The sequence below is a fragment of the Hemitrygon akajei genome, chromosome 17 (assembly GCF_048418815.1).
Source record: "Hemitrygon akajei chromosome 17, sHemAka1.3, whole genome shotgun sequence".
NCBI lineage: Eukaryota > Metazoa > Chordata > Chondrichthyes > Myliobatiformes > Dasyatidae > Hemitrygon > Hemitrygon akajei.
The window spans coordinates 38,318,442-38,337,233 of record NC_133140.1 but is presented as its reverse complement, the minus strand read 5'-3'; positions in this window follow the sequence as shown (position 1 = coordinate 38,337,233).

The following is an 18,792-nucleotide window of genomic DNA, read 5'->3' as shown; positions in this document are numbered from 1 at the left end:
ATGAGTTATACAGCTCTCATTACATGCACATGCAATTCAACTCTGAGTGATTATGCAAAAAGTTTGAAGTTAATAACTCATCTCCTTCTACCTTAGGCCACGAACTTATCAATCACCCCTCGGATATGGCAGTCTACATGTTAGCACCATCTGGGTAACCTTCTTAAAAAAACAACAAAGGTCATGATGTATAGAACCTGCTACATCCTCTTTCTCAGATGGTGAGTAATAACGTGGAGCATTACAGCATATAACAAGACATCTTATTAGCCTGTCATCAACTCCAGTTTCCTCTCCATTGTCTCCACCTCCACTTCCTGCTGTCTCATGAAAAGAGCCAACATAATGAAGAACTCCTCCACTCTGGTTGTTCTCTCTTCTTCCCTCACCCCCACTCAGGCAGAAGATACGAAGCATTGAAAACTGCTTTTATAAAACTCCTGAACAATAAAAATAAAGTCTCACAATTTACACTGTCAAAGCCCTGGCAGTTCTTCTACATCTGAATCTTCTCTTTAACTATAACAACATATTCTACAGTACATTCTGTTATTGTCTTTCCTGTTGTACTATCTTAATATACTTTTGTACAAAATTGCCTGACTGAATGGTATGCAAAGCCAAGCTTTTCATTGTAACTCAGAGTGTGATAGTAAAAGGACAACTCATTTCCCATACCACTTTGTATGGCAGCTGCTCTGCCCAAGACGACAGGAAATTGTCAGGAGTTGAGACTGCATCCCAGCCTATCAAGCAAGCCAGCCTTTCTTCCTTTGACTCCACCTACATTTAACAATGTCTTGGGAAAGCAGCTGACATGATCAAGAACCTCCTCCACTCAGATCATTTTCTCTCTTCCCCCTTTCCACCAGTAGAAGATACTAAAGCTTGAAAGCACTACCATCAGACTCAAAGGCAGCTTTCGACCCACCATTATCAGGCTCTTGAACAGACCTCTCACACACTCAAAGATGTAGTCTTTATCTCTCAATCTAATTCATTCAGGCCCTTGCACCTTATCTGTCTATCTGCACTACACTTTATCTGCAACTGTAACTCTGCATTCTACGTTCTGTATTCCTTTTTATTGCCTTGATGTACTTATGTATAGAATAACCTGCTTTGGATGGCAAACAAACAAAAACTTTTCACTATATCGTAGTACTCATGACAACTATAAACCGATTACCTACAAAACCTCACTGGCTCCACCGGTGGAATTTCAACCAGCACTTATAAAATGCAAAGCAGAGAGGTCACAGCTTTCAGTTTTTTGTTTTGTTTCCTCTGCCTTTGGTGACATCAACCAAGAAACGGTCCTCATTATGATACAAAAACTTAAGTTAGCTGTTTAGGCTTTGGAGCTTTCTCTATCTTTCAATTTGACCATAGTTGATTGGCACCTCAGCCAAACCTTCTTTTGATTTCTTGATACTTCTATGTAATAAAAATCTACTGACTTGAATACAAAATAGAGAAGCAGGAGCAAGCCATTCAATATGATTGTGGCTGATCTATCCAGGCTTCAACTCTTTTGTGCCAAACCCTACAGCCTCAATACTCCATAATGAACTCTTCTTTAAGTACCCCCAATGACCTAGTCACCACAACCCTCTACGGCAGAGAATTCCAGAGATTCAGCTGTCTTGGTTGTGAATCATCCGCTTTTCAGAGTAAGAGAATTCCTGATTCTCACAAGCATTTAGGAAAAGTCATCCCTGATTTCAACACTGAGTAGCCCATTACATCTTCACATTTTCACACTGGTTCTTGGTTTCCCCCACCAAATGAAATGATTTCGCCACAATCATGCCATAAGGTCCTTTTAATATTTTACCCATGTCTGTCTTAGCATTCCTCAATCGTCCAATCTGTTGGAGCAGAAAGCAAACTTGTGCAACAGTCCCTCATTACCTAGCCCAACTAAAGACCACAAACGTTTTGCCCTCCCCTAATTTGCCAAGTAAACCAAGCCCAAAAGGGAGTGTGAGATATTCAAGCCAGCAGATCAGCGGAAGGAAATTAAGCAAGAAGTTAATGTTTCTTCATCACTGAGAGACAAGGTAAACATCCGAGGGACTGTCAAGCTACCAGTGTATCTGTAATGTATGGATCTACTTCTTTCAGAGTAATGTCCACCACCCTTAGCACTACCTATTGTCTGCACGTGCGCAGTTGTCTACACATGCACCTTGCCCTCTCTCTCACCTAGCACTGTGAATACACCAGTTAAAGCCATCTTCCGCGTGCGTGCTTAGTATTTAATCGATATGTAGTTGTGCACAGACACAACAAATCAGCAACGAGTACGAATCTGAATGTCAGAAAATATCACAAACTGCATTGACAGTTATGGGATGAAACAGTGAGAGTTAAGCAGCATGAAAAAATAGTCTAGATGCTAACGAAGGAACGTGTGAGTAACAGTGAAAGACGTGCTGAATTTAAAGTGAAAATAACGTGGCAGTTGCTTCAGTCGGGAAAGTTGATGAATTTGATAGCACTAATGAAGGCTGGGAGTCGTATATTGAGAGGGTTGAACTGTATTGTTACACAGACAACATAGAGGGGCAAAAGTAAGCCTCTACACTTCTTAGCCCAAGAACGTCCAGTCTCTTACAGAACCCTAAAAAGCCAGCAAATAAGATGTTACAATTTTACAAAATCACTTGAGCCCTCACCCACTGGTAGCTGAGAGATTTAGATTTTTACAAAAGGAACCAGTGAAAGAATGAAAGCATTTCTGAATACATTGCAGAACTGCACAAACTTTCCCAGGTCTGTGACTTTAGAGATAGACTTCCTGATGCATCAAGGGACAGGCTTGTATGTGACATGCATAGTCAAAGCACTCAAAAGAGGCTACTGTCCGAAAGAGACCTGACCTTAAACAGGCATTGACCATTGCAGTATCGTTACAGACTGTAGAGACTGCGGCAAAGGAAACAGTAGAACTACAGAAAAGGAGGTTAGAATGTAAAATGCACAAAATGTCCCTATCTGCACCCTATGTACAAAAAGACAAAGATGTTATCAATGTGGCAAATCCTCCCATGATGCGAATGACTGTTGGTTCAAAATAAAAGTCTGCAGAAAGTGTCACAGACAAAGTCACATAGAGAGAGTGTTCAAGGCCAACAAAAAGCACAACTGAGTGAAAAGTCTCACACACAAAACCAAGCAAATGCATAAAGTGACCGAATGTAAAACAGAATTAGACAACATAGAGTCTGACAAAGGTGAACTGTCATGCCTAGGACTGCATAATATTATTGAAGCAGATCACAAAATCATCTGGATCATGATAGATGTGTCTGGTGTAAAACTGAAAATGGAGCTGGTTACAGGGACAGCTTTGACCATAATTCCAGAGGCTGACTACAACAGACTGTTTTCTAAGATACCATTGGAGAAGACCTCAGTGATGCTAAAGGCTTACACAGGTGAGAAAGTGTTTCCCAAAGGCAAACTGAAAGTAAACATGGAGGCCAAATACAGCAGTTAGAAAAGCGGAGTGCCAGCACTGTTTGGATGTGAATGGTTGAGAAAACTAGACTGGCACTCAATCAAAGCTCTCTGTGTGACATCAACTGACAACTGCAGCCCACTAACCAGAGGCTGTCACAGCCGCTTAATGCTAATCAGAAAGGAATAGATAAACGGATCGAAGACTTGGCCAAAATCTGTTCGGGATGCCAGAAAGATCAAAATGCAACCCCACAGGCAGTGTTACACCCATGGGAGTGGCTGTATTCACTATGGCAAAGAGTACATATTGACTTTGCTGGGCCATTCATGGACTCCATGTTCTTGAGTGCTGTGGATGCTCATTAAAAGTAGCCGGAGGTTATACCGATGAAGTCAACCACCTCAGCAAGACTGTCTCCACTCTGAGGACTATCTTCACCAGAAATGGCTTGCCAAAGCAAATTGTGAGTGACAGTGGACCACAATACTCGTCAGAAGAATTCTGACTGTTCATGAAGAAAAACAGCATCAGACATTTTAAGTCAGCTCCTCACCACCCAGCAATGAATGGGTCAGCTGAAAGGTTTGTCCAAATTTTAAAGAAGTCTATTTCTGTACAGCACAAGGTAGACAACTTCCTTTCTGTGTATCGAAACTCTGTTCGTGCAATGACAGATCAGGCACCTGCAATGCTGCTCATGAACAGGAATCTGAGAACTCGCATAGACCTCCTGAAACCAGACCTCCGGAGGGAAGTACAGAACAAACAGTTCAGCCAGTTGCCATGTAAATCAGCAAGGAGCATCCAGATTGGACAGGAAGTCCTAGTTCTTGATTACAGAGTAGACAAGTGGACACCCAGTAGGATAGCTACAAGAATTGGACCACTGATATACACAGTGGATGTTGGAGATCAGACATGGAGATGTCATGCAGACCAGATACCGGATGCTCAAATGAAGAACACTCCTGAGTCGATTCCATACAACAAGACGGACACATTACAGTCACTGGACTTATCTCTCAGTGGTGATGTCACTGACAGCAACGTGACACTGGAAGCCAAGAACATTGTCTCAGTCAAGACACCTGATGCCACTCCACAGGTCCAGAGGTGCTAACCTGAAAGAGCCAGAGCACCACCAACCAACTGAACCTTTAGAACTGTCAAGTTAGTTATGGACTGTTAATGTGAAAGCATGTTGATTTGGTATATGGGGTTATGTTCACCACATGCACTCTGTCTAGGCTTTTCAATATTCAGTAAGTTTCAATGAGATCCCCTCTAATTCTTCTAAACTCCAGAGAGCACAAGCCCAGAGCCATCAAATGCTCCTCATATATCAAGCTTTTGTCAGTACCTCCAGTTGAACTCTGTCTTTTTGTGTGTTTCCCCCTAGCTGTCAGTCTGTGGTTTTGCATTGACATGTGCTCCTGTCCCCACTCCTGCTCTACTCCGGCCCCTGTATCACTGAGTACTCCGTCTCTCATCTGTTTCTCATTATTACCTGTATTGCTGCCACTTCTGTCTCATTGTGCTCCACCTATCATCTGCCTCTCTGTTTATTGCTCAGTGTATTTCAGTCCTGTGTTTTCACCTGATTATGCCAGTGAGTTTTCCTGAGTCTTTCTAATATTCATATCTGTGCTCCGTCTGTCTGAATAATGACTCTGCCTCTTTCCCAAGTCTGGTTTTTGGATTTCTCTGGATGTTTTGATTTCTGCCTAAACTTTGACACTGACTTTGTTTGCACCTCGGGATTTGTAACTCAATTAATATCACTGTGTGTACAGTACTGGGCCTGCGATTGGATCCCTGCTCCAGCACCCTGACACCCTTTCATTCCCTGGATCATTCTTGTAAGCCTCCCTCGTACTCTCTCCAACACCAGCATACAAGTTCGAAGATTAGGGGCCCAAAGCTGCTCAGAGTGCTTCAAATGCAGTCTGATAAAGCCACGGTATTGCATCCTTGCATTTATCCAGCGCACTGGTCTCACCTATCATCTGCCAGCTTGTATTCCTCCCCTTTCTCCTTCCCCCGCCTTTTTATTCTGGCTTCTACCCCCTTTCCTTCCAGTCCTGATGAAGGGTCTCAGCCCAAAACTTCATCTGTTTATTCCTCTCCATAGACGGTGCCTGAACTGCTAAGCTCCTCCAGCAGTTTATGTTTTGCCCAAGATTTCCAGCATCTGCAGAATCTCTTGTGTTTATGATCCGCCAGTCATGCACACTTCCCACCTTCTTGTAACTCATTCCCACCTCTATGTCCATCCCTCCCCCCCCCCACACCCCTCTTGCACAGAACCGTTCATCTTCCAGAAAAGCAAATGGACGAGGAGGGCCTACATATTGACCATATGAAATGGTTTACTATCGTTACATGTTCTGAGGGCCAGTGAAACTCATTGTGCTGCATGTCATATGTACAGATCATTTCATTGCAACCATGCATTGAGGTAGTACAAGGGAAAACTGAAGAGTTACAGCTACAGAGAAAGTACAGTACAGGCAGGTAATCAGGTGCAAGGACCATAATGAAGTCGTCCATTTTATCATACTGGGGACCATTCATTATGATCATAACAGCAAGGTAGAAGCTGTCCTTGAGTCTGATAGTAAGTGTTTTCAGGTTTTTGTATCTTCTGCCTAATGGGAGGAGGGAGAGGAGAGAGTGACATGCCTTGCCCCACGCTGAGTGGGGCGGACAACATGCGGTGAGGTTGGGAGACACGGTTAGGGAGCAAAGGATAGGTCCAGATAATGTTTTAAGGGGGAGGGAGAAGTGTTGGGACCTCTCTTTCAATCCTTCCCCCCCCCCAACTCTCAAAAAGATGTCTACTGTTATGTTTTATAACTCCAAAAACTAACCAAAGGAAAAATAACATGAGTCATGGATAACTCATGTATGTTTAGTTTTGCTTTTAGTGAGGCATGCACACATGACATGGTAGCATAATGAGGTATGACATTCATGTGCTTCTTACATATAACCGGTAAAGAACTGTGTAAACAAACGAAAATGCTTAGTCAAACAATGTATTTACCATAGTACTCAAATACTACTGAAGTATTAAATACATTACATCTACCTCTCCATGACGTCACATAGTTGCCCTGCACCAGCAACGGGTAGTGAAGTTCAGTACAGGTATTTCTGGAGTGAGCCCAGAGAGTGAGGAGTATCTCAGAGCCTCTCTCCATCCAGCACACTGCCGGTTAGTCAACGCTACATTCTACCGCAGGCAAACTCATCTCTGATTAAACCAAACATGCCAGATAGGCAAAAGGGGGCAAGGTGAAGGGGTCCGAGAGAGGAGGGGACATGGACATATTTATCGTTGAGCATTTGCTTCTGAAGGGGTCCGAGGGAGGAAGGTGTTTCTGGATGGGGAGAGTGGGCGGACGGGTAGGACAATGCTCAGTGATGGGAAGATGGAGTGCACAGTAATTTCCCCTTGGTGGCAGTAAGTGCCCTGTAGTGGACAGATGTAGATGGGGAGTCTCAGGATAATTCTTTAGCTAGGCCTGCAGTGAGGGGGAAAAGGGTCAGAAGCAAACGGTTAATGATAAATATGTCCATGTCCCCTCCTCCCTCTCCCAGAACTGAACATCAGACACACTGTCCTCTCCATTTCTGGGAGTGGGCGCTGAACACACGCCATCTTCCCCTCTGGGAACAGGTGTCAAACACAGTGTCCTCTCTCCTATTTGTGGGAACAGTCTTTGGACATGTCACCATCTCCACTATCTCTTGGACACATAGTCCTCTCCTATAAGGTTGTGTGTGAAAAGGGTAGATGCGTTCGACTGATGCAAACATACTGCCTGAGTCAGACAGAGGGAAGCTTCTATGCACCATCCCATCACACCCTCCTGGGGGCAGATACAGAGTGAAGCTCCCTCCACAATATCCCCTCACACATTGCCAGAATCAAGCACAGAGTGAAGCTCTTTCTATTTCTGTCCCAATCTAGAGAACAATTGAGTAAGTGATTCAGGAAGACAGCAGATCCTTTCATGGGTTGCTTCATTCATCGATGCACTGAGGGAAGTTCTCTTTTATTGTTCTTGTTGCTTATTAGTGAGTTCTCCACCAAGACTAAGCTCTGTGGGAAGGGAAATAAGAGCAGGAGGAAGAACTTCACCCCTCTGGCCTATTCCTTCCCCTCTCCTGCCCTATCTACAATTCTGTCTGCTTCTGTAACCACCACCATCCAGAAAGTTAACTCCACCCTGCACAGGGACCGACAACACAATAACCGCTTTGCACCCGCTCTAAACAAGTCTGCCTTTACCAGAGCTCTGCTCTCATAGCGGGACAAGTGGATAGCTCTCTGAAGGTGGGTGCATACACTGAGGACTGAGAAGAGGATGCACAGCGTGCTTTCCTCATGAGTCGTGCCTTTGAGCTCAAGAGTCGAGAGGTTACAGTGCAGCTGTATAAAATTCTGCTTCGGCCACATCTGGGGCATTGCAGGCAGTTCTAATCACCCCATTTTAGGAAGGCCATGGAGATTTTGGAGAGGGTACAGAAGAGATTCTCTAGGATGCCGTTCTGCACTAGGAGAAGTTGGACAACATGGGTTGTTTTCTCTGGAGTGACAAAGGCCGAGGAGAGTCTAATAGAAAGCTAAGCACTTATGAGTGGCATAGAGTAGACATCTGGAACCTCTCTCCCCTAGGGTGGCATTGTCTCATACCAGCTATCATGCATTTAACGTGAGGGGGTTAAGTTCCCAGGAGTTGTGCGGGGCATGTAGAACAGTGGGTGCCTGGAATGTACTGCAGCGGCAGAGGTGGAGACAGATAGAGGTGGTTAACAAAACTCTTAGATAGGCAAATGAATGTGCAGAGAATGGAGGGATATGAACATTGTATAGGCAGGAGGGATTAGTTATAAAAGTTTACTAACAAACAAACAAACGTTGTAGGCTGGAGGGCCTGTTCCCGTTCGATGTTCCCCAGAGAAACTCTGGGATTGAATTATCCGAAGATTCAAAAGACCCTGAAGCAGGGAATTCTGCCCCGCCCCCCTACAACCAGTGGACAGTAACAGGAAAACCAGTCTGCTCTATGCACCATGGCTGCATTCTGCATTTATATATTCCAACAATTTTTCTTTAATGTTCCCTTCTGAGACTTGAGTTAACGCCAGCTCTCCGACCAATGCCAAACCTCTGTCTCCTAGAGCACCGTACACATTTGCAGTCCCTGTATCCCGGGGTCAGACCACGGCAGGAGCACAGCCCCGGTCACGTAACGATTGAGCAACTTCGCAATCTCTTTCCATCTGCTGTTCCTGAGGCTGAGCAGCAGGGAACTGAGACAACCATGCTGGAAGTCTCCCATGTTCCACCTACCAGCATGGAAAATGGAAGCCCATGGAGAGTCAGTTACAGGGTACTGAGGTGTTATTGAATGTGGGTTAAATCCAGAAAGGGCTGGATCAGACTCACACCAGGAGTACCATGCACAGTTCCCATCTCTGTATTCTGGGAGCACCATGCCTAGTTTCCACCTTCATATGGTTCAGACCCACCATGGGAGTATCCTGCGCTGTTCCCAACACTGTATCCCTGGATCAAAATCACACTAGGAGCATTGTGCACAGATCCTGTCGCCGTATCCACTAGGTCAAAACCACACCGAGATCACCATTCACATATAGGAATGCTGGAATTATTTTATTTGGACATTCTAACCTCTATCTCCTCTCTCACCCTCTGCCAGGATGTGCCCAGCCACACATTGACTGCCTCAGCCTATCTCAATCGTCTCTGGCCTGCCTCGAGAGGATAGCAGGCGTGGAGTCATTCTTCAACTCTGCTCAACACTCCCTTTTGGCTTTATCAGGTGGCCATTTTATCAGAGGACACATCCAGGTCCTGGTTTTGGATAGGTCAGTGATGCTGCTGGGGTTCCATGTCCTAGTGGTGAGGAGGATAGCAGTTCTCAGGGTTTCCCAGGTCTTGGTGGTGAGGACAACATTGGCTATGGTTCAGTCTGTCAGGAACGCGGCCGGATGGACCCAAACGCAGGACGCAGACACTGAAGTACTAGGGGGAGGATAGGATGGGGATGCCATGGCATTTAAGGATAGAGCTGGGGTCCAGGCAGGCAGAGTGGAACGGGCTCCCGGAGTCCAGGCAGGCGGAGCGGGGCGGGCTCCCGGAGTCCAGGCAGACGGAGCGGGGCGGGCTCCCGGAGTCCAGGCAGACAGGTCCCAGGGTTCAGACAGGCAGGTTCAGACGAGGCCTGGGCACGACACGAACCCCTAGGCGGGTGCAGGGCATGATCCCAGAGTTCGGGCGGAAGAGGAGGACGAGGCAGAAGAGAGCCTTCCCTGGGCAGGCCACATATGTCCCGGGTAGGGCCGCCTCCCAGGTGGAAACACCGGAGGCCTGGGCACAATGCGTACCCCTAGGCAGGTGCAGGGCACAAACCCAGGGTTCAAGCGGAAGAGGAGGACGGGGCAGAACCCCTGCCGGGCAGCGGCAGACCGGCCAGACCCGCCCGACAGAGGCAAGGGATAGGAACGGGCATAGGTCCAGGGTGACTAACACAACAGTAATGACAACGGGAAATTCGGGAACAGACAGCATGACCGCGCGAACAACACAAACGAGCGGAGAAGCGGGACCAGTACATGGGAAGAAAGGTGGGGGAGAGGACCAACCTGGCATTACTGGTATGGGGCAGAGAAGCATGATGAGGAGTAGATCTAAGCCCAGGCAGGGTAACAGAATGTAGAGAAGAGTTCAGAGCCAGTGGAGAAACAGAACAAAACAACCACCCACCTGGTCCTAGTCCCAAGGCCCCTTATAAACACCTGCAGCTCAATGAGTCACAGGTGTGCCTCCTTGAGCCAGGAGGGTCCTAACTAACTGCAGGACCCAGAGTCCGGAGCCCTCGGACCGGATCAAGACCCGGAATGCAGATTCCGGACTGGACCCTGACACAGTCCCAGCCTCTGTACGCCATCACCTGCATCCTGACCATCACCAACAACCTACCAACTGTGAACCTACATCCCACAGGAGTTCCAGGTTCCTGGGGTATCCACAGTTGTGCTTCTGGCCTTCCCAAGGCTACACCAGACCGCCGTTACTATGGTAACCTGTTGCTAGGGAGGCATGACCTCTCACCATCAGCACCCCCTTCCAATGGGAGGGGACCCACCGAGGTCCAAGGAGGAGCACCTAAACCCAGTCCTGACAGAGGAGAAGACCCAAGTCAGCAAACGGGATCTTAGCCAGGACCTGGTGGGTGTTCCATCCCATTGCAGGGCTCTGGGGAGCCAGAGGATGAGAGGCAGTTTCCCCGTCCCCTGACTGGGCATTGAGACAAGGGTGGGAGGAGGCTCACTGAGCCCCAAATGAGTTTGGTGTGAAAGATCTGGGCCAGCTTCCCCTAAGAATTCAAATAGCAGGAACAGCCTTTGAGATGGTTGCAGACCGGGTAGGCCCTGCCTCCCTTCCCCACTCCTGGCCAGTCAGCTGGTGTTGGAAGTGGGGAGTGGTAGTGTTGATGGAAAAGAGAGATACACTGAGAAAGGGGAGGGAGCGGTAGTGAGGATCGAGAGGGGAGAGGTCATGAAAAGGGGGACGAAGAGGGATGAGGGAGCAGAAATGGAAGGCTGGATGAAGAGGGAAGATGGAGATCTGTATTAAACAATGAAGTGATTCTATGGAATAAATAGCCTTGCCTCGTGTCTCAGGGTTGAGTTAACTTGTAATTTTCCTGCCCTTTCCACAGTGACCCACCCTGCTCCCCATCCCTCCTGCTGCACTCCCACCTTCCTCCCGTCATTATTCCAGCACCCCTTCCCTCCTCACTGCTCCTCCGATTCCCTCCCTCTCGGCTGCCTCTCCCTCAGGAGCAAGCACTGTGCACATCTCCTTCCTTCCCCATTAACAACGAAGGGGATGTGAGGGGTGAGGGTAGGATGAATGCAATTCCTTCCCCACCTTCAAAGGGTCAAAAGAGAAGGTTCGGGGGAAGGCTGCAGCGGTGAAGAGTCCTCAGTCATCGTGCTTGAAACCTGACCCCAGTCTGCGGCTGCGTGCATCAGCCTCCACATGTTAAACAAATCACACGTGAAGGGAATAACCCCAATGGGAGAAAATCATACTTGGCTCGCGTGATCTCATTACCACTACTACCAATAGGTTAGTTCAAAGCTGCGCAGTCCCACCACACCGATTCATGAATAGCAAAAACAATGAAATTGCTGATAGGAGAAGCTCACAGGCATGTTCCATTTGCAGTGACGGAGGAGCTCAATGTGTGTAATCTCTGTTGTTGCTGAGCTCCCAAGAGATGAAAATTTTCAACCAACTCAATTCATTTGATATCGTATTAAGAAGGGGCTGAGTGCACTTGATGCAGTAAAGACTAAGGGTCCCCAAAAAGTGTTAGACACCACCAGAGCTATCAATCAGGGAACAAATTACTAGTCAAAAGGTTCAATAGCACCTTATACTTTCTCAAGAGGCATGACAAAGAAAAGTAAATGTTATGCAGGAGTACAGTATGTGGGAAGTCTGGAAGTTTCTCGGGATCTATTTCATTGCTTGGCGATCTGTTTCACAAACAAGAAAAAAAAATCTGCAGATGCTGGAGAGCCGAGCAACACGCACAAAATGCTGGAGGGGCTCAGCAGGCCAGGCAGCAGCAATGGGAAAGAGTAAACAGTCGACATCTCGGGCTGAGACCCTTCAGCGAGACTGAAGAGAACAGGTGACGGTGGGGGGAGGTGAGCTGAGCTCCCTGGTGATCGGTTTGTCTGAAAAAAAATTCACCATTTGTGTAGAAGTCAGTAAATGGGTTGGTGTTCAAGAGCTAAAATTAACGAGCTTCAACAAAGGTCAAATGTGTACAGCAGCCAATAACAGATATAAACCTTCTCTGAGGGAGATATTGATTTGTACTGACTACATAGTGGTAAAAGTGGTTTCCTTTAATTCTCTGCACAAAGCCAATGATTCAACGGAAACTTTATAATATCATGTGCTTTCACTGCTAGAGAGTACACACTGGAGGTGTTCATTCAGTGTCTGACCCCCACACACACAGGGAGTATTAATTGGGTAGAAACACAAAAACACAGGAAATATGAGCAGAAGCAGGCCATTTGGCCACTTGAGCCTGTTCCGCCATTCAGTATGATCATGGCTGATCTTCTATCTCTGTGCATTATTCCTGTTCTCTCCTCATATCCCTTTATGCCTTTCAAAGACACGAGAGATTTCTGCAGATGTTGGAAATCCTGAGCAGCACAGACAAACGCTGCAGGAACTCAGCGGGTCAGGCAGCATCTATGGAAGGAAATAAACAATCGAAGCTTCAGGTCGAGACCCTTGAATTCCTGTCACCGCCTGTAAGGCGTTTCTACATTCTCACCGAGACTGCATGAGTTTCCTGCTGGTGCTCCGGTTTCCTCCCACAGTCCAAAGATGTACCAGTTGGTAGGTTAATTGGTCATTGTAAATTGTCCCGTGATTGGGCTAGGGTAAAATCAGGGGTTTGCTTGGCAGCACGGCTCAAAGAGCAGAAAGTGCCCACTCCGCACTAAATCTCAATAAATAAATAAATTCCTCCAGTATGTGCATGTGTATATTTATACGTATATTGTATACACCTTTCATAGTGTCTAAAAATCCATCTCCTTATACGAATTCAGGGGCTTAAATTCCATGGCTTTCCAGTTCAAAGAACCCCACAACTCACTCTAATTTCTTCTCATGTCAGTCCTAATATCTTACAGCAGGTCCTGAGATTCTGATCTCTGTTTTTAATTCCACCCCTCCCCTCACCCCAACCCATCCCAGCCCAGCCAGGGGAGTTCACCTCATTGCATCTAGCCTCTCAAACACTGTCAGAATTTTGTGCATTTCAATTCGATCTTCTCCACTCTGAACTCTAGTGAGTAAGGCCCGGTTAACCCAAGCTCTCCTTATGCAACACATCGCAGAAATCAGTCCAGTGATCCTTCATTTCACAGCATGCTAGCTATATCCTTTCTTAGGTCAGGAGACTAAAACTGCGCTTAATATTCCAGATGTGGCCTTCCTCATCATTATCATCATCATTATGTGCCATGCCGTGGCCTCACTAAAGCCCCGTACAATGTAACAGGACATCCTGGCTCTTGCTCTCAAAACCTTTCTCAATGAAGGCCAACTTAATTCACTTGCCTCATCTGTATATGTCACGGTCCGGTCCGGTCCGTGGACACTGGACTCAGGGTCTTCTGGCTGTCCGTTGTTTCAGTTGGGCTTAATCACAGGCACCTGATTCTCATTTTGGAGCTGGAATATAAGTGGCCCTGGGTTTGAGTGAGGTTGCTGGTTTGTCTTGTTGGTATCCCATCCTTGCCTCTGTGGGGGTAAGTCAGGCTGTTCTTGCTGTTACCCTATGGTGGGATCTGTCCCTTCCTGTCCTTGCCTCCTTGGGGTAGGTCAGGCCGTCTTTGCCGTTACCCCAAGGCTGGACTGTTCCCTTCCTTCCCTCTGAAGCCCTGCTGGCTACCCAGCCTGTGTCCTCACCTGTATCACTGTCAAGTTCAGCTGTTGGAGTGAGACCGGAGCCTTGCCACACCAATAGAAGAAACTATCTATCGTTGAGCTTGGAACTGTTTCTTTGTGTCCCTGTGTTTAGTGTCCGTGTGTGAGCCCGGCCCTATGTCCTGTCCCTAAGGAGGGGTCCCAGCTCTGTGTTCAGTGTTCCTGTGCTCCAGTCCAAGGCTCAGTGTTCCTGTGCTCCGTGTCCTAGGCTCCGAGGAGGTTCCATTCCGTGTCCAAGTCCAAGTTGTAGCCTAGTCCCTGAGTCTTGGTCTCATCCAGGGCCAGTGTCCGTGTCCAGCTACGCCTCTCTCTGTTTCTGCTTTGCTCTCCCTCGACCTAGGCTCTGCGTTCCCGCTCTCCCTCGATCAAGACCAAGTCTGAGCTTCATGTCCTCGTCCAGCCCAGGAGTCCCGCGTCCTACCCCCACGTCCAGTCCTGTTGCCTTGCCACATCCAGTCCTTGCCTGGATCTGGAGTCCGAGCCCGAGACAAGACCCAGGTTCCGGGTTCCTGTCCAGTCTCTGGCTTGAAGTCCTTGTCCAGGTTCCTAGTTCCTCATCCAGGTCCCACTTTCTTACTCTAGTCCTAGCCATGCCCTGTCTCCTAGTCTTGTCCAGGACCTGTGTCTTGTCCAGCATCATTTCTTCCCCACTTCCCTTGCTTCCTTGATACACCTCGTCCTCTCTCTAGTACTTCAGTGTCTGTGCCTTGCATTTGAGTCCGTTCCCAATGCCCCGCTTATGACAGTATATTTGCTTGTGGAATATTGGGCTGACAGTCCTGTCCTTTCTGATTCAGAGACAGACTCAATGCCAGAGGCCCGACTGCTGTGACTTTCCTTAGCCAGATCATCCCCTCCAACAGCATCCGAAGTGTTGTTGAAAGGGATGGCCGCAGGGGTACTCTGCACCCCTTCCCCCTTCCTGACTGGCATCCAGTCTCCCATGTCCTGCACCTTGGGTGTAAATATGCTATCTATCACCCCCTCAGCTTCCCGAATGATCCAGAGTTCATCATTTCCAGCTCCAACTCCCCAACGCAAAGTGTTAGAAGCTGCAGCTGGAAAAACTTATTGCAGATAAAGTTGTCGGGGACACTGGGAGGTCTCCCTGCCTTCCCACATCCCACAAGAGGAGCTTTCCACCATCCTGTCTGGCATCCTTACCATTCTAAGTGTGCAAATATAAAGAAAGAAAACAATAATTAAACTGGGGGAAAAATCTACCTGCAGCTTTTTCTCTTCCTTTCACTCAAGTCTCTTCCTTGCTGAAGCCCCAAAGAGCTAAAGCCTCAAAATTTCCACTCTAACACTGTCCACTCCAACAAAGGTCACTCAGCTTCCCCTGCCTTATTTTAATTTGTTCTTGCCAATAAATCCTGATTGCTGATCACTGAGTCTGGCTCCGTGGCTCTGAAGGGAGCTGGGTGAGCTGTGGTGATAGGGGATTCATAAGTTACGGGAATGGAAAGGAGAATGAGACTCCTGGATGACATGTTGCCTCCCTGGTGCCATGCTCCAGGACATTTTAGATCAACTCCTCAGCATTTTTGAATGGTAGGGTGAGCAGCCAGAGGCTGTGGTCCACATAGGTACCAATGACATGGGTAGGAAAAGGAACGAAGTTCTGCTAAATGAATTCAGAGAACTACGTTCCAAGTTATAGGACAGGACATCCAAGGCTGTGATCTCAAGATTGCTAGCTGTGCCACATACAAGTGAGAGAATCAGAGGGATCTTGGGGTCCAAGTCCTTAGGACACTCAAAGCAGCTAAGCAGGTTGACTCTGGTTAAGAAGGCATACGGTGCATTGGCCTTCATCAGTCGTGGAACTGAGTTTAAGAACCGAGAGGTAATGGTGCAGATATATAGGACCCTGGTCAGACCCCTTGGAGTATTGTGCTCAATTCTGGTCGCCTCACTACAGGAAGGACATGGAAACCATAGAAAGGGTGCAGAGGAAATTTACAAGGATGTTGCCTGGATTGGGGAGCAGGCCTTATGAGAATAGGTTGTGTGAACTCAGCCTTTTCTCCTTGGAGCGACGAAGGATGAGAGGTGACCTGATAGAGGTGTATAAGATGATGAGAGGCATCGATCATATGGATAGTCAGAGGCTTTTTCCCAGGGCTGAAATGGCTGCCACAAGAGGACACAGGTTTAAGGTGCTTGGGAGTAGGTACAGAGGAGATGTCAGGGGTAAGATTTTTTACACAGAAAGTGGTGAGTGTGTGGAAAGAGCTGCCGGCGACAGTGGTGGAGGTGGAAACGATAGGGTCTTTTAAGAGACTCCTGGATGGCTACATGGAGCTTAGAAAAATACAGTGCTATGGGTAAGCCTAGGTAGTTCTAAAGTGGGGACATGTTCAGCACAGCTTTGTAGGCCAAACGGCCTGTATTTTGCTGTAGGTGTTCTATGTTGTTAAGACCTCAGACAAAGTCAGCAAGTAAAATGTTGAGCATGGTAGGACTAATGTTCTGAGTTGCCTATATTTCAATGTAACAAGTATCGTGGGAAAGGCAGGTGAGCTTGGGGCATGGATCAACACGTGGAATTATGATGTTGTAGCCAATACTGAGACTTGGTTGCAGGAGGGCAGGACTGGCAGCTCAGTATTGTGAGGTTCCTTGCAGGCACATTGGTCCATTTCCTTTAATAGGTTCAACTTTCTTATAACAGGATCAAAACATCAAAAACCAGCCACCCTCTCTCCCTCCCTTCCTAATGAGGAAGAGAACACTTCAACTGTAATTCCCAGCTCTAGGGCGGTGGCACCCATCTGCTGGAACCTAGCCTTGATAGTGCACTGAGCCCAGAGCAACATGGGGCAGACCCGGGTATGGTTCTCCTGGATGTATCTTTGTTCCCGAGGTGGTTTATTTGGAGGTGATCAACTCGGGACAAGCTTTGAACCTGCTGGACATCTAGGGGTGGCTCACATCCAAGAGTTCATCAAAATACGTTGCTTCAGTTTCCAAACTTCATTCACCTCTCAGAATTGTTGAGGGACAACCCGCTTACACAGTCCGGCAACTTTTGGATGCCCGCATTGTTTGAGGTAAAACTTCATGGATTGGGAGGGATATGGCCCAGAAGAAGGAAGCTGGATTCAGTCACAGGACATCCTGGACACTACCTTGATAGAGGACTTTCACCAGCACCATCCTGATCACCCTGGGGCATCGGGAGCTGACTGTAAGAGTGGGAGTTCTGTCATGGTCCCGACTGAACAGCAGCAGATATCCAAGTTTTGGTGCTCAAGTTCCCCGGAGCATGGTCAGCTGCTGCCCTCCTTTAAGACTTAGACTTCCATATTCCTTCATAAAAGTCTGTACTTAAAAACCTCTTGCCGAACACCCAGAGCTGAATCATAAGAGTCCCATTTCTACTACGACTGTTTATGATTGTGCCTTTGGATTTCGTTTGTGTCATCTTGTTTATTTTGAGCCTGAGTCTGAGTTAATTCAAGACCCTACTCTGCACTTGAGTTCACCACCATCTTTAAAGGAGGACCTGAGTGATTAGGCTAAGGAAAGATCGAATAGGCTAGAACTTTATTCCCTGGAACGTAGAAGACTCAGAGGAAATTTGATAAAGGTATACAACACTATGAGGGGTATAGGTAAGGTAAATGCAAGCAGACTTTTTCCACTGAGGTTGGGTGAGACTACAACTCGAGGTCATGGGTTGCAGATAAAAGGTGAAATGTTTAAGGGGAATATGAGGGGAAACTTCTTCACTCAGAGGGTGGTGAGAGTGTGGAACGAGCTGCCAGTGCAAGTAGTGGATGCAATTACAATTTCACCGTTTAAGAGAAGCAAAGACCCCTTGGATCCCGTGCCTCCTTACTTTCTCAATAAGCCTTGCATGGGGTACCTTATCAAATGTCTTGCTGAAATCCAGATATACTACATCTACTGTTCTTCCTTCACCAATGTGATTAGTCACATCCCCAAAAAATTCAATGAGGCTCGTAAGGCATGACCTGCCTTTGACAAAGCCATGCTGACTATTCCTAATCATATTATGCTTCTCCAAATGTTCATAAATCCTGCCTCTCAGGATCTTCTCCATCAACTTACCAACCACTGAAGTAAGACTCACTGGTCAATAATTTCCTGGGCTATCTCTACTCCCTTTCTTGAATAAGGGAACAACATCCGCAACCCTCCAATCCTCCGGAACCTCTCCTGTCCTCATTGATGATGCAAAGATCATTGCCAGAGACTCAGCAATCTCCTCCCTCGCTTCCCACAGTAACCTGGGGTACATCCTGTCCGGTCCTGGTGAATTACCCAACTTGATGCTTTCCAAAAGCTCCAGCACAATCTACATTCTCAACTTTTCAGTCCACTGCAAGTCATCCCTACAATCGCCAAGATCCCTTTCTGTAGTGAATACTGAAGCGAAGTATTCATTAAGTACCTCCGCTATTTCCTTTGGTTCCATACACACATTTCCATTGTCATACTTGATTGGTCCTATTCTCCCACATCTTATCCTCTTGCTCTTCACATACTTGTAGAATGCCTTGGGGTTTTCCTTAATCCTGTCCGCCAATCCCTTTTCATTCCCTTCTGGCTCTCCTAATTTCATTCTTACGCTCCTTCCTGCAACCCTTATAATCTTCTAGATCTCTATCATTACTTAGCTTTATGAACCTTTTGTAAGCTCTTCTTTTCTTCTTGACTAGATTTACAACATCCTTTGTATACCATGGATCTTGTACCCTACCATCCTTTCCATGTCTCACTGGAA